This window comes from Chroicocephalus ridibundus, chromosome 3 (assembly GCF_963924245.1).
Source record: "Chroicocephalus ridibundus chromosome 3, bChrRid1.1, whole genome shotgun sequence".
Lineage (NCBI taxonomy): Eukaryota > Metazoa > Chordata > Aves > Charadriiformes > Laridae > Chroicocephalus > Chroicocephalus ridibundus.
Window position 1 is genome coordinate 116193868 of NC_086286.1, and position 13309 is coordinate 116207176.

A 13309-nucleotide genomic window follows, 5' to 3' on the forward strand; every position below is an offset into this window, starting at 1 on the left:
GTCATGGCTGTCCGTTGGTATAAAGCGGGCATAGCTCTACTGACAGCATCCCAATGCACAGCAGCCGAGACTCTGCTCCTTCAAACTTTACCCACATCGGGGTGGCGAGCAAGGAAGAAATTCACTTTACAAGATTAGCGTTTTGGGAAGAAATCTGTGGGGTTTTAATTAATTCAGAAACTTACATATGTCTTCACAAATTTGTTTCTTTCTTCTAAGTCAGAAATCCCAAATTACTTACTTCAAAACATTTCATGCAAATCCAAATCAAAAACATTTACCCTTATTTTGCACAAAAAGAAACACAAGCAACAAATCTTTGTAAACACAACAAAGGGATATAAATTTTCTCCAAAGGAAAACACAACTACCCTGGTGCAAATTTGAATGTAAATATTACACTTAGCAAGAATCACTGTGTTTAAAACTTCGTATAGATATAATTGATTATGTGGTGTCACAGGGTACTGAAAAATTACACTGACATTACAAAAACATCCACCCCTTTCACAACTGCTTACCTACGGATCATCTCACTAACGTGCTTCTCCATTCCCAACTCTGCTTACCTTGAAGTAGTCTTAAAAATGTAATGGTATTGAGTATTGAGTTTGTGTGGCAAGGTTTTTGTAGCAGGGGGGCTACCGGGCTGGATTCTGTGAGAAGCTGCCAGAAGCTTCCCCCATGTCCGATAGAGCCAATGCAGCCAGCTCCAAGACGGACCCACCGCTGGCCAAGGCTGAGCCCATCAGCCACGGTGGTAGTGCCTCTGGGATAACATAGTTAAGAAGGGAAAAATAACCCTGCAGAACAGCAGCTGGGAAAGAGGAGTGAGAATATGTGAGAGCAACAACTCTGCAGACAGCAAGGTCAGTGAAGAAGGAGGGGGAGGAGGTGCTCGAGGCGCCGGAGCAGAGATTCCCCAGCAGCCCACGGTGAAGAACACAGTGAGGCAGGCTGTCCCCCTGCAGCCCATGGAGGACCCCACGCTGGAACAGGTGGATGCCTGAAGGAGGCTGTGACCCCGTGGAGAGCCCACACTGGAGCAGGCTCCTGACAGGACCTGTGGACCCATGGAGAGAGGAGCCCATGCTGGAGCAGGTTTGCTGGCAGGACTTGTGACCCCGTGGGGGATCCACGCTGGAGCAGTCTGTTCCTGAAGGACTGCGCACCCCGTGGAAAGGGCCTATGCTGGAGCAGTTCATGAAGAACTGCAGCCCACGGGAAGGACCCATGTTGGAGAAGTTGGTGGAGGAGGAGTGTCTCCCATGGGAGGGACCCCATGATGGAACAGGGGAGGAGTGTGAGGAGTCCTCCTCCTGAGGAGGAAGGAGCAGCAGAGACAATGTGTGATGAACTGACCACAACCCCCATTCCCCGTCCCCCTGCACTGCTCTGGGGGAGGAGGGAGAGAAAATCAGGAGCGAAGTTGAACCTGGGAAGAAGGGAGTGGTAGGGGAAGGTGGTTTAAGGTTTTTTCCTATTTCTCATTATCCTACTTTTATTTGATTGGCAATAAATTCATTTCCCCAAGTCAAGCCTGCTTTGCCCATGACAATAATTGCTGAACGATCTCTCCGTCCTTATCTCGACCCACGAGCCTTTCATTATGTTTTCTCTCCCCTGCCCAGCTGAGGACAGGAGTGACAGAGCGTCTTGGTGGCCACCTGGCATCCACCCAGCGTCAATCCACCACAGTACTGACAAAACTGCATATTATTCTGTAAAACCCTGATGAACCATTTATAACTGTTGACTATTGGCTGCCAATCTGGTCCAGTGAGTCCACCTAATAGTCCACCTAATAGCCATCTGCTCCAACATAATAGTTACAGATGACGAACTCCCACACCCTGATTTACTAGGGAATACTTTAATCATCGTGCCTTGAACTACAGGTACAATTTCTGTCTTTCAAAAAGATGATAAGATGACACATCTACCCCAGCAGTGACATCAACACTCGACTAAAGACCATCACTCCAATTAGACAGAAAACTCACTATCAGCTCTTCCAAGAAAAACAACCAAAAACCTACAACACAACAAAAACCCTCCCACACAAGTGAAGTAACAAATGTATTAAATCCCAGTGATGATAACTCTGCTGGCATGAGACAGACATCTGCTTCTCACAGATCTTGGCTGGCATCCTATTCCTGATGTGGAAAAAAAAATAATAAAGCAGCTCGAAAGAAAAAGAAAATGTGATTTTAGGTCCAGAATTAGTATGGTCCTTTTGCTCTGTTCCCTGGATAGCCACGGTGACACTAGAGAAGGATGATGCTGGGAAATGACTGCTCGTTATGAAGATCTTAATTTTCTCCAGCTCCCTCTGGACTACTTGACAAAATGCTTCTTTTCACAAGAGAGTGATTGTTTGGGTCAAAGATCTACGCTTTTCACAGTTGTCAAAGAAAAAAGTCTGGTTTCTACAGGTAGATCCAGTCTGCTGTGATTTCTAAAACGACTTGTGCTGGACTGAGCAAGAAGAGAGACAGCTGACTACATGCCCCCAAGTCAAACTGTTCCACAGCATCAGTAAGCAAAGGGAGCGTACAAGGCTGACTAAAGCCAAGCTGATCAATACTATGAATTATTGACTCAGAGATGGCTTTGAACACATATGGAGGACATCAGCAGGCAGCATGGCTGAAGCTGACAGTTCAAGATCATCCTGCACATTCCGATGCTTAATCACGAGCCCATCAAACACCTCCTAGTAATTCACGGCAGAAGCTGGGTGGAACTTATTTAGAGCTGTTAATTGCCTTCACTCTGTGGAGAAAGTGTGACCCTCATCAGTGGGAAGGCTATGCTTTTTGTCAGAATATGCCAAAGGAAGTCAGGCAACTCTTCCTTTACTGTACACTGAAAGTCACTGTAAGACTGCAGAGCAAGTGGGCTCAAGGACTTCTCCAGACATGGAACAGCACCAAGATGGCCAGATTTGATTTCTGCGTAAGCCATCAGAGGATCGCCTGAACAGCCTGTCTTCTGGAAAACTGGAGATGAAACTTTTTAACAGTGCAAAATTAAGCAATAAACTTAGGTATGCCTACCTACAGTCACTGGCACAAGGTGGGAGAATACCACACACAGTCATTCTTTAACCACCAACAGGAAAGTGTCTGCAGGTTTGGCGGACAGCCTAATCCCCGACAACTGGGATTTTTATCTTCTTTACGAAATCATTTAGAGCCAACTTCCCTTCAGAATCTCTCATCCATACAGAAAAAAAAGAAAGAAGTTATTAGAAGAATGAAATGTTTTACTTCAATGTCAGTTGAAGGAACTACTACCCCATACTCTGCTAGTAAAATCCCATTAAACACAGAAAGCAGAATGTCTCGTACCATGTAAGAGACACACAGCTACCTGAATAACCTCCCCCCAACCCTCGCCTTGTGATTCTCTCTAAAGCGAGTCATATGGCAGCGCTTTTCTCCTTTTATGGGTAAAAAAAGGAGAAAGGAAGTCAGCAGGCCGAGTAAGACTGCATTGCCACATGAATCGAGAAGCTCAGAGCTCTACTGCCACTCACCCGGCCCTACCTCAGCACATTAAGAATACATACCCCGAGAGAGGCATACCATGAATCAACTGCCATTTACTTAATGCATATATAATTACATGTCACCGAGTGTTTCACGCTGAACTCGTCACTAGAGAATGTATTCAAAACTAAAGGACAGAGGGCATGTAACATATTTGCATTTGCTTATCTACCATCTCCTTTCTTTGTGTGAATGTCCTGCCAGTAGCATGCAAACCTCTTCTTTGGGAAACAGCTGTAGCGATGGTATGACTCACAGCAGCGATTAAAATTACAGTACTTTCTGCCACATGTTATTTCCATACATGTCCCACACCGCCCTGGTGCCCACCACCCCCACACCCGGCTCGGTCCACCTTCCTTCGCTCAGCAGCTGTACAAGACGGAGTCAGAGAAAGTTACTAATGATCTGACTTAGCAAATTTGGCTTTTTTTTTTTTTTTTTTTTTTTTAAGAGAACTGTGGAAATTTCATTAGCTCAATGCTGGGGAAATGTAAATGACATCCAGAATTCCCTATGTATCAGGCAAAAAAAAATAATACAATAATAAAAGCCTCGTTGTTCTTTTATCAATAGAAAGAAAGAAATCATTGTTTCTGCCTCAATAATCGATATTAGAGTTAAATACCTAAATCATGAGGACTCCTACCCATAAACAGCTACAGAATTGAGAAATTCTATGGAAACCCATTTCCTCTCCACATACAGGTGATGGGATCAAGAATCTGTAAGAACTCCCATCTCCTGCCCAAGCACGGGCGACAGGGCCTGTCAGCCAGACCCCCTCAGCGTAGAGATGGGCACCTGCACCCATCTTCTCTGGAGTTGGGGAGCCTATGTCTCAGCCTTACAGGTACCCGTCGTTGATTCAGAACCACCTTGCCTTCCCTCAGCTTCACGTGCAGCCATTCGGAGTTTTATTCGGATATCGCAGCTTGGTATTTGCCTGCTTTGTTTGGGAGCGATCCTGAAAACAACCAAATTCAGTTCCACAAGTTATGCTGGCTGGGTCACAGCCCACGGATCAAAGATAAAACACAGAGAAGCATTTCCAGGGTCAGAGTCTCTGTCCTTAAAAACTTTTTTTTTTTTTTTTTTTTTTTAAAAGGAAGGAAACAGTCTCCCTGGTTATCAGATCATTATCAGGTCAGATCAGATGGCCAAAACAGCAGAGTTCAGTAAGGAGCTTAAAATAATCCCATCATGCTCTTACACAGAAAATGGAATTTGTCAAATATATGCATTTGTTATTGTTAAAGATTAAAGCTTCCAAGGAACAAACGGTAAAGTGTAACCAGTGTGTATTTAATTCTCTTTTGACAAAATATTATTTCAGTATAAACATGGAATATTTCTTTAAAAAGTAGTATTTTAACCTGTAGGTGTCCCTTCGCCTTATGAATAAATTAGAAGACACTGAATAACAGCAACCGCAAAAGTACAAACACTTTATTACGATTGTGGTGACTCAGACTGCCAGGATTTGGCAGCCCACAGTGTTCCTCAGCAGCAGAACAAAAGGGGATTTTTTTTTTTGGCTGATTTACTTTTAGTTCAGTAAAGGACAACATGATACTGTCTGTGCTATAATGAATCCAAACCTCAGTAAAACAAAGGCGTAAGTGGTCAGACCCCAATCATTTTTTTGTCTCACAGTATGAAAATGGACAAGCAGTTTATGTGTACTTCTTTGGCCTCTAATATGTGTGCTCTCTCCTTGTCTTTTGGGAAAAAAATAAAGTAGTAAGATTATCTAGTTGCAGAAATCTGCCTGCAGTTCTACAGGCAACATATTCCCAAAATACTTCAAGATCAGGAAATATTTTCTATTTTCCTCTTGAATACAAGAGATACTGATACAAAACAGTAAGTAGATTATTTTTTTTAACACCTTCTCTAATTAAAACCCTGTAGGCCTAAGTATCGCACTCTAACAAAATCTCTCAAGTATTCAGAGCATGAAACACATTTTGAGAGAGGCTCATTTTCCAGCATCCCCATCATGATCTCATTTGGAATGGCAAACCGTCCCCGCGGTAATTGGAATTACAGAGCTCTGCCGCAGCACAGCCTTGTGAGAGGGCGAGGGAAGTGTTCCAGTCCTACAGCGCATTTACGCTTTAATAACAAAAACATAGGGAAAACGGTTACAGAAACATCAGCTCCCATCTCCTCTGCTGCCATCAATTATTAGGGAGATGATTACAGACTTATCTCCAGAAGCTTCTAAAGATGCCCATGTCCGTCATGAAATCTTTATCTGAAAGAGTCACCAACAGTCCTTGAAGCAAAACACTGTGCAATTACAAAGCAACAGGACACGGAGTCAGACCATGCATATGGGGGCGGAAGAAAGCATAACTGAGACAAAATTAGACTGTTCCTGGAAATAAAACATAACAAATTTAACAATCTAGCCTTCTAAAATTCTAAGCAAGTTTGAACAAATCTGAGGAATAATATTATAACATTTTCCCCTCACCATTCCTTTCCTCCTCCATTTTCCACAGCATTAAATGAACCTCCTCCAAAATATTAGGGCCAGCAAATCATCTGTACCAGATAAATACCACTGCGCATCTCTCATGGAGGCATCTCTCATTAAACACAATTCTGGAATCAATTTACTGGAGACGGGATCATATGGATCAGTTACCAGAGAGAATTTTCCTTCTTCTCCAAAACCAATTCAGCTCCTTAAGCGGCACCATCACTCAGCATTTCCCTACCAGCTAACAACCGACAGTAATGAATTTTTGCCCCACAGCTCCACGCTGCTATTAATATGCATGAGAGAAACCAGAAGACGAACTTCCTCCCCTCCTTTCCCAGAAAGCCATTAACTCAAGCTAACCTCCCAGACTTAATCTGGGGCGGCTGCAAAATGAAAATCATAATGGTCAGGCTAGGCACCAAATACACTGGCAATAATGAAAACAGAAGAGAAAGTAGGTTTTCTTTGAAATGCCTTTGAAAAGCAAGAAAACAACCCCTTCCTCATGTTTCTCAGTCTAACCACATTCAGCCTAGGCAACAATAGTCTTGGGACACCACTGGGCTCAGTTCAGTTGCAGAGAGGCAAATAGTACTTAAAATGTCTTAAAATATCCCGTCTTCCCAGTAGGTGCTACTCCAAGCAGGACATGGGTCTCCCGGCCATCCTGCATCCGCTACCCAAGCGCAGATGCAGTGGATGTTGTAAACCATCTCAGCAAGGATGAGATACCTATGCTGGACAACTGAATCAGACCAGGCTCAAATTGTGTTCTAACCCCAAAATAAAAACTTTCCTCTCTGAAGGAAACCTCAGTCTTGCCAAATTCTGACCTTCAACCCCCAGAGACCTACACTTTTCTTAGATTTATTAGTCCATACGAGACTAGAAGCACAAAATGGACTCACAAGAGAATTTTGAATCTGGCAATGATAAATTTGGGTATATAATGGAAATTAAATATAACTTGGATAGTAAGCAGGAAGCCATCTAACCTAATAGGAAACAAAGTTGTGAAGGCTGTACCTTAAACATCACCTATGCTGGAAGCTCAAGAGGTACCTACGTTATTAAGAAGAGCTGTAAAACCTTCAGGCCTCCCTGGGAGCAAGATACAAAGTCATCCCTTTCACAAGCTGATGAGGAAAGGAGTCATGCAATTTTGCAGTTTCGGATGAGACGGCAGGAGCATGCCCCCAAGCACCATGCAGCAATTTAAGAGCATCAGGAAAGCAACCACAGAGGATGTAAAAGTGGGCAGGAGGCTCTTCCCAAGCGAAGAGGCAGGTTCACAACCACATCTCCGCATGCCAGGGTAGTGCCCTAACCCACTGACTACCCTAGAGTATTCCTGCTGAAACTACGAAATGGAAAAATATTTACTGGATGAAGGAAGGCAACACCCATACAAACAAGATTTCCCTCACCTCAGCTGAATGCCTTGATCACAGGGCAGAAGTCACTCTCCCTCTGGTCTAATTAATTCTTTTTTTTTTTTTTTTTCCTCTGAAGTAACACAGTTGCAGGTGAAACGAAGGGCAGCTTTAAACTGAAAAGGGCCCAGAGAATCAAGCTTCACACTTCATGGGTAAGGGACAGAACTAATGCGCCACTGAATGTAAGGAGAAGAGGGAGAGATAAACATCATTGCAAACACTTCTTCCTCGAGTTTGAGAAAATAGCTTACACTTACTTATTTCTTAGCAAAACAAGCTTTTCAAATCCTGGGGGAACATTCCCATCACAGGATGCCAAAGGCAGTTAGGCAGGAGAGAGATGCCACTCTCCAGAACAGTCACGGTGGTAACAGCTCTAGATGGCTGCAAAAATGAAGCTCTGTGCATCTGATTTTCTTCACAGTAAGAAGATACAGACAACGGTGTGCTTTCAGACGTGAGTTTTAAGACCATCAACCTTGGCTTTGAGGCATCTAATTCTAAAATAGGCCACTGAAATAATTCATGAATTCAGGCTGTACTACAACAAGGAAGAGGATTTCTCCCCCCCAAATCCCATAAATTATATATTAAAAAAGCTTCTAACAACTACTTAAATTAAACCTATAAGGGGCTACAGGAGAGTACAGAACGGCTGTTATCTAAAACATCACTGTAAGTCTACACATGCCCTTAAAAACACCAAAGCACCTCCACAGTGTTATTAAATTGTGCAAACTCCAATGCCCAGACATGACTGTCACCCAGAGCTCAACATAACCAGGGGACCAAACTCAAGCTCCCAGTATGCTCCAGTATATTCTAGACATGACCAGTCCCACGCCATATGGATGCTCTTCAACAGGTCTGAGCATGATACCTTCATGAATGACATTTATTAACTTCAGAGTTCAACCAGACCAGACCATCGCTTGTGATAAGGCACAAGTTGCACTGCTGCTGGAACCTTCACGATGAACTCTTCATATTTTACAAACCTCACAAATTCCTTACACAGGTTTACTCAAAAATATGCCTTCAGACTTACGCAGTATCTTCACCTTCTGCACTGCCATTCATCCAAACCATGATGTTAAAACTCAACCTGTACATTGCTGCTACGAACAGCCCTACCCAAGTATTATCAGAGACAGGAGGAAAAAAAAGGATAAAATGCCCAAAAAAGCGCCATAGAGCACTGGTTACGTAGTCTACTGATAAGTTCATAAATTAGACAACAGTATTTCAGCCATTAGCATGTGAAATTAGCCATTCCTGAACTAAGGTAAAACTGACTGATATTTAACTTAATGTAAACATGAAGATGCCAACCATGAGATTATTTCTAAACATTTCAAATCCACAATAATAAATAAAATTCTTTCATGCTCCTGTGTGTCAGTGCTGCACCAGGTCATATCTGTCCTAAAAGGTATTTGTCCTGTATCTATTACTGTTATTTTTCCTGTAGAAGCAACTACTGCTACCAGTTTAAATGAAGAACTTGTATCAAGCAGTACATAAAGACAGAAAATAACAGAAGTTTTTCATTTTATTTGGTAGTGTGAATTGGAATTCTGTGAAAGCAGGAGAATGGTAAACTCAGTACTTCACAAGAATTAGGACCTGTGCATCTTGCATCATTCACATCCCTCTCATCATCATTCACACATGAGTGCATAGCAGCTTCTATTACAATTTTAATTTAAACAACAAAATTCAAATTCATGGCTGCGTTTTTTGCAACTCTCAAGCTGCCCCATATATTACATATTTTAATTCATGCCTCTCAAACTGTTTTCTCTGATTTAATGTTACTGTTTTGCATTCCTAGATAACGTGAGTAGAAAGCACTGCTAAAAGAATGATTGATAATACTGAAACGGATCCAAATACATACTGAATTCAGTACGGAGGAAACACGAAGAGGTTTTGGCTCCTTCAAATCAACATATATTATTAGTATGCATATTCCCCTGTCCACTGATGTTATAGGTCACATTGACATGCTCAGTTCGTCTCCAGGGATTTAAGAGGAGACCTAATGATGTCTGGATTGCATACAGGTTTTGAATATAGAATAATATTTTTCTGGTTTGTATCATATGTGAACTGCATGAACAAGTTCGTGTGCTACTGCATGCGTTATGCACCTAGTGGTAAAGGCTGCCAGTGATTCTACAAAACTCTTTTACAGTTTCTCCAAAAACTCTAATTAAAAGGGTATTTGGAAATACATATAAATATGATCAATTAAAGAGGTCTTATTTATAGTATCTATACACCTATAAAATACTATTTCTGTTAAAGTATGGGAATTGTTATTCATCTAAAAAAACATCTAGTATTTTTGACACACATTTTAAGCTCTCATTTTGTACAACACAGAAGATGTGGACATCTGCAACATACTGCACATGCAAATCCTCAATGTCTTTGTGAGACTACCATACTGCTGAGGACAAGATATTTCAGCCTGACAAAACAGTGTCAAAAAATGATGTCATGAAGACAAGCTAAGCACACTAACAATGAATTATCTTCCCAGCACTGTAAAATTCACTAATAGACTCACTATTATGGTGAAATGACATCTGCTGACAGTAACTATGCAGTAGTACCCAAGATGATCACCATTTTTCCCTTGTAAATTAACCAAGCATTTTTTATTCTAATTACTGGCGTACATTGTCTTTTCAATCACTTGTGGTTTGTTTATTTTCTGTTTTTAATAAAGAACAGAGGTTCACGGATAAAAAAAAGGAAGCATCACTGCAAAAACAGCACAGGAGGGTAGTGGAGAAACTATAGCACAGGATATAATAAAATATTGGTCAGGCATTAAGAAACCATATAAATAACCAGAGAACCTCTCCTATACGTACCATAGTTTCAAGTGAAGCCTTAAAGATCAGATAGACTATGCTACAGTGGTTCAAATTGAAGCTGAAGAATTTTATTCTTGGTTGCTACTTAATGTTTTTCATTAATTTAAGTCAAACTCTTCACACTATTCCCATAATCTGTCATTTCATTTCATTTAAACACTTTTTAAAAGCCTGCCCTAGGAAAGCTAAATTCACGTGTAACGGGGCTTTATCACGAGTTTTTAATTCGGGCCTGGTGAGATGGGGGGTAGGGCTATTACAGGAGAGTAGAAAGGAGAATCAAATGCGAGAAATTACAAAGTTTATTCCTTAAAAAAAAAAAAAAAGTAGTACATTGTTGATGTCTAAGTCTTCCTTACATATTGTAAAAACATAAAAGTTAGCATAACAGAGAAAAGGGAAGTATCAGCTCGGTTCTTCCCCATGTAATATGAGTTGGGGTATTTTTGCAGAGCAGTGCTGAGCATGTGAAATTCTTTGCCCACAAAGAAACCTCATGTCACGACTGCATTTCATTCCCAGTCTCCCCACCTAAGAGTTCACAGCCAAAGCCGTATTATGGTTTTTCTGACCTTGCAGACGGTAAGAACAGCAGAAGCAAAGCAAAAACATCCCTGTCCCCTTTAACTTACCCTTTCCCCATACACACACAAACTGCCTTTAGGAGCTGGTAAATAAAACCAGAGCGCAAAAATTGTCTGAATGGCAACCAGAGACGACCAGGAACAGGCTGGAAACGAACCCACATCACCACCCTCGGCAAGTTATTAGCACCACCACCGAAAGCACGCCAGGTTAAGAGTCTTGCTGTGTTGCCAGTGAATTATGCAGCATTCGATTTTACACGGTGGCGTCATGTATTAGCAAGACCATAGCATAACAAAACCCAGATAAATACAATTAAAGCGAACCGGTCTTGAAATTAAATTGGAGAAAAAAGTAATACTAGGAAGAATAGATGCGGGGGGGAGGGGATGGTGGTATCTGTTCACTGTAACGCATCTCAACGCGGCGCAGGCAGAGAGATTCAAACAACGAGATGGATGTGGTATTACAGATCGCGTTTTTCACCTCACGCCGAGGTGCATCCCTCTGGAAACACCCCGCTTGGAGCACCCTGCATCCCGCAGCGGCTGGAACACAAAGTTTTGGCTATAACCAAAGTTGTGAGCTTTAATCCCCCCTCTCACCCCCGCCTCCACCCCCGCACTGACTCCACTAAGGCGCTACGACCTGTTGTCTGACTGACTCCCAGAGCGAAGCCAGGCTCTCCCGGAGGGGGGGGGGGCGGGCAGGCGCAGACACCCGCCGAACCCCAGCTGCCCTCCCCCTCGGCGGCTCCGGTACCCACCGGCCGGCAACCAAACCCCGCAGACTTCCAGCCTGCAGGGCCTGCGCCCGGGGGCGGCGGCTCCCCCGGCTCCCCCACGGCTCCGCGGGGGCTCGCACCGCAGCCCACGCTTTTCCAAGCGCAGCCGGTAGCATAGGCGACGCGAGCCCTCCCGGCGCCCGCCGCCCCGCAGCTGGAAACGGCCTGGGGTCGGCAACAGTTGGCGGTGTCCCCCGGCGTGTGTCCCCCGGCCACCGCCAGCCCACCGCCGCGGCGGCGGTGCGAGGGGCAGGGGCAGCTGGGGGACAGGGCTCACCCTGCGCCGAGGAGCGGCCACAAAGGCGGCAGCGAGGGGCTCGGCAGACATAGCAGGGGAGCCCTCCGGGAGGGGAAAGCCCCGTCCCCGCCCGGCTGCCGGCGGGGTTGGTGCGGGAAGAAGCGTCTCAGCGCGCCCGCCCCCTGCGCAGCCCCCGGCCCCGCTGTGCATCCCTCGCCCCGGTTACCTGAGCCGCCCGTCGCCGCTCGCCGCTGCAGGGACCCTCGTCCATCCCCCGCGCCTCAGCGACAGCCGGCGGCGCAGCGCGGCGCGGCCCAACCCGGCCCAGCGCGACGCTCGCAGGCCCGCCCCGCGGTGGCTGCGTGCGGCTCCCGCCGGCGGCCGTCCCCGGGCGGGCGCGGCTCCCTCGGACCCGCCTCCCCTCCGCCGCGGGCTGAGGAGCGGGACGGGGGGGGCCAGGGCCGCTCCCGGGGGCGGGAGGGGGTTGAGGGGACGGTGGCGGAGGGGGAAGGGGAGGCGCGGATGCGAGCAGGGGGGACGGGGAGGGGGGTGGCCCTCAGGCTGCCCCAGCCCGGCATGTGGGGGGTGCGGGGTGTCCGCTTTAGAAATAAGGGCAGGGAGAGGTGCCGCTGTCACCCCCGCCCGGGGACATCGGCCCTGACCCAAATCCCTCCCGTTTCGCAGAGATCCCATCCCTTCTCCTCCCAGCTGGGGGGCTCTATTTTTGGGTGGGGGACGGGACCGTGTGTAAATACTTGAGTGCAGCGGGACTGCAAGTACATATTTTTGCATTTCTGGCTTTGCAGAAGGCAGCACTTCCTCCAGACGTCAAACCCAGATCTGAGCCCATTCACAGCTCGTGAAAACGCTTTGTACTTCCTCTCGCTGTTTCTGAGGGTTAAATAAGGTTAAAATTTGCCATAGTGGCTGCGCGGCGCTTGGTTTCCCCCTTCCCCAAAGGCCAGTCTGTCAGTCATTTACAGGAAGAAAGAAAAGAAAAAGAAAAAGGAAAAGAAAAAAAGAAAAGAAAAAGAAAAGAAAAAGAAAAGAGAGAAAACGAGACTACACGTACCAATATTGGAAGTGCAGCATAGAAATATCTGGTTATTTGTTCCTAGCAGGATTTTGCTTGCCGAGCTCGTTTACCGTGCGAAGCCATGATGCTGACCACAGAGCCATTACAGCTCCGTGACACCGAACCCCAGAGTTCACAGCTGCGCTCCGACGCGTGGAAGAAAGGGCCTGCGCGCGCGGAGAGGTGTGATTCTCATGAGTAAGGCAAGTTTTGAAGCACCCTTGAAGCCCAGCGGTTTGATAGACCCGCGGG

At 45.2% G+C, this 13309-nt stretch overlaps 1 protein-coding gene across 11 annotated transcripts in view; it reads right to left on the reverse strand.

Annotated features, from left to right (window-relative positions):
* CYRIA (CYFIP related Rac1 interactor A) overlaps positions 1–12384 on the reverse strand; it is a 62040-nt gene extending 49656 nt beyond the window's left edge. For 7 of the 11 annotated variants that reach the window (XM_063330514.1, XM_063330508.1, XM_063330510.1 and 4 more), the window contains exon 1: positions 12209–12384. The gene's annotated coding sequence lies outside the window, so the exon portion shown is untranslated. The remainder of the gene's footprint in view (positions 1–12208) is intronic. The other 4 variants (XR_010070466.1, XM_063330515.1, XM_063330511.1 and 1 more) reach the window with 2 other exon arrangements.
* Between the last annotated feature and the right edge of the window lie 925 nt (positions 12385–13309).